This window comes from Centropristis striata, chromosome 3, assembly GCF_030273125.1.
Source record: "Centropristis striata isolate RG_2023a ecotype Rhode Island chromosome 3, C.striata_1.0, whole genome shotgun sequence".
Classification (NCBI taxonomy): Eukaryota; Metazoa; Chordata; class Actinopteri; order Perciformes; family Serranidae; genus Centropristis; species Centropristis striata.
Window position 1 is genome coordinate 42,804,033 of NC_081519.1, and position 3,915 is coordinate 42,807,947.

A 3,915-nucleotide genomic window follows, 5' to 3' on the forward strand; every position below is an offset into this window, starting at 1 on the left:
CCCCACCCCCCAAAGTCTTGGCCTTTCTTGTGTTTCACACAGCAGAGGCTGCTCCAGGGATGCTGCGAACACAGATCTCTGTTTCTGCTGCTGCTGCTCCCTCCCCCGACTCTCTGCCATTGGTCTACTGGCTTCAGGATGGCTGCTGTGGTTGGCTCCCTTTGGCTGTCTGTTCGGCTTTGCAGGGATGAGAATGGGATTTAATGGCTCTGCACACCAGATGCTGTCAGAGCAGTGAGTGACTGCATCCGGGTGGCAGCAAGGAGGGAGTTAACCCTTTAATGGTGATTCCCTTTATCAGGCAAAGAGCTACAGTTGAAACAAGAAGTTTACATACACTATATAAAAAGACACATATGTCCAAAAAATGTCTAAAAAAAATCATTTTCTCATTATTCTGGCATTTAGCAAATAGAAATAATTTTGGTAATCATAATGGACCTAAAACAGGAAAAGTGATTAAAATGAAGGATTTGTAGAGTTATTCACAAGTCACCAGTTTATGTGATTCCCCGCAATGCTATTTGTATATATATATATATATATATATATATATATATATGTGTGTCTTTTTATATAGTGTATGTAAACTTCTGGTTTCAACTGTATATGTGGTAGTTAGAGTCAGGTAATATTTAGAGAAAAAAGTTGCAAATTTATTAGGTTGAAGTGGCAAACCTACAAGAAAAAAAGTCGCAGATTTAAGAGATTTAAAGTGGCAAATCTGCACACAAAAAATCACAGATTTATGAGAAAAAAGTGGGGGGGAAAAAAATCTGGTTTTTCTCCCAGATTTGCCACTTTAACCCTTAACCCTTTATCGGGCAAAGAACTATATTTGGTAGTTAGAGTCAGGTAATATTTTGAGAAAAAAGTTGCAAATTTATTAGGTTGAAGTGGCAAACCTACAAGAAAAAAAGTCGCAGATTTAAGAGATTTAAAGTGGCAAAAATGCGCGAAAAAAAGTTGCAAGATGATATGTGCAACACTCAGCATTTTCCAAGCTATATATATATATATATATATATATATATATATATATATATATATATATATATATATATACAGTTGAAACTAGAAGTTTACATACATTATATAAAAAGACACATATGCTTTTTTTTCTCACTGTCTGACATGAAATCCTGATAATTTGGTTGATTTCTTTTGACTTTCCCATGATGTCACACAAAGCAGCAGTGTGTTTCAGGTGTGCCTTAAAATACATCCACAGGTGTGTCTCCAATTAACTCTAATGTTGTCAATAAACCATTATAAATAATAATAATAATAAAATCAGAAGCTTCCAAAGACATGACAGCATCGTCTGGGCTTTCCCAAATTGTTTCAAGGTATAATAATGTTAGTGTATGTAAACTTCTGACTTTGAAGAAAGTCATAAAAAATTGTCTAAAAAAATCCTTCTCTCATTATTCTGGAATTTAGCAAATAGAAATAATTTTGGTAATGCCAATTGCCAATTTTTCCAGTTTTTTATTGAAATTCAAGCAGTTCAAGTCAAATGAACAGCTTGAAAGGGTCCAAAGGTAAGTGGTGAACTGCCAGAGGTAAATAAAAAAAGGTAAGCTTAACCAAAACTGGAAAATAATGTACATTTCAGAATTATACAAGTAGGCCTTTTTCAGGGAACAAGAAATGGGTTAACAACTTAACTCTATGGAGTCTTGGGCTATTTTGTCCATTTTTGAATTCTTTTCATGACTTTGTAAGTCTTTTTGTGTCTTTTTTTTAGTCATTTTGTGTCTTTTGTGTCTTTTTTTAGTCATTTTGTGTCTTTTTTTTTTTTTTTGTCCTTCAGTTCAACATAAAATGTGATTTTGAATCTTTTTTTTATTTTCAAAACACTATCATGCTCAATAAAGAATTTTAAATGTTGCAAATGTGCATTCATTTCAGAGTACACTGAGACATTAAACTGCAAAATTTTCAATTAAATTCTGGAAAAGTTGGTGTGTTCCAAAACTTTTGACCAGTAGTGTATGTATGTATAACACATAATAATGTAGTTTATAAACTCATTATTACCCTTATTAACACACATAACTTATTAACTTACAAACACATAAGTACACATACACCCATGTAGTCATAATGAGACAACAATGAACAAACAAACAACAATAACACACAAAAAAGAAAAAATAGTAATACATTTAAAAAATAAAATGTCAACAATAACCACCTACTGTCATTTCACACACCTGTTTTCATCCCTGTATCGTGTGAAGACATGCTTTTTATATTTGATTTTTTAAATATTTGCTAGAAATAAAGGGGAAAAAAGAAAAAGGATCAGTCTGCAACAAAACAAATCACCCTCAGAGAATTTTTTTTATTTTAAAGTGAAGGATTTGTAGAGTTATTCACAAGTCACCAGTTTATGTGATTCCCAGCAATTCTATTTGTATAACTACAAAAAACAAACAAAAACAACAACAACAAAAATATATATATATATACAGTTGAAACCAGAAGTTTACATACAGTATATAAAAAGACACATATGCTTTTTTTCTCACTGTCTGACATGAAATCCTGATATCTTGGTTGATTTCTTTTGACTTTCCCACACTGTAAAAATGTTTGTAGAAATAACAGTAAAACACTGTCAAATACATCAGAAATGGGGTGTAAAATGAAAAATTGTATATCACCGCATTAGACACTTTTAATTACTATTAATCAAAGAATAGCACCAAACTTTTTCCTTTTTTCTGTCATAAACTGGAAGAAACACCGTTTTGCTGTTAAAATATAACATTTTCATGTAAAGTTAATAGAGAAATACCATGATGTGTTTATGAATGACACAATTACCCTAACAATAATAGTTTTTGCTGATATTTACATTTAAATTTTACATCAGAAAACCCACTCACTGTATTTATTATGGTGAAGTTCTGGCAACCGGAGCTGCCGGTATTTTACCGTAAATTAAATAGATTATTTTTTACAGTGCATGATGTTACACAAAGAAGCAGTGTGTTTCAGGTGTGCCTTAAAATACATCCACAGGTGTGTCTCTAATTAACTCTAATGTTGTCAATAAACCAATCAGAAGCTTCCAAAGACATGACATCATCATCTCGGCTTTCCCAAATTGTTTCAAGGCATAATAATGTTAGTGTATGTAAACTTCTGACTTTGAAGAAAGTCATAAAAAATTGTCTAAAAAAAATCCTTCTCTCATTATTCTGGCATTTAGCAAATAGAAATAATTTTGGTAATCCTAACCAACATGGTCTCAGAGAAATCCGTGAAATAGCGACAGATTTCGCTTAACTCAAAATCCGTGGAATAGCCACGGAATCACTCAAATTTCCGTGAAACTGACACGGATTTCGCTACAATGCAAGTTAATGCCAGTCATATCCCGTGGCTATTCCAACATACAAAGTGATTATGTACATTCACTGAGTGAATATTTAGAAAATAAAACATATATTTCTGGCTAGAAATGTGATCAAAATCCATTTTTATGCAGAAACTAAGTCAAAATATTGATTTTTTTCACAAAAAATGAGAGAACTGTCCGCCATGTTTTTTGTTCTGCCCGCTGGGACCTTGAAAGTCACGTGACTTGGAACAAACCAATAGGAACAAATATCCATGGAATAGCCACGGGATATGACTGTCTTTAACTTACATTGTAGCGAAATCCGTGTCAGTTTCACGGAAATTTGAGTGATTCCGTGGCTATTCCACAGATTTTGAGTTAAGCGAAATCCGTGGCTATTTCACGGATTTCTGTGAGACCAGGTTGTCCTAACGGACCTAAAACAGGAAAAGTGATTCTCTGATTTCATGTCAGACAGTGAGAAAAAAAAGCATATGTGTCTTTTTATATAGTGTATGTAAACTTCTGGTTTCAACTGTATATATATATATATATATATT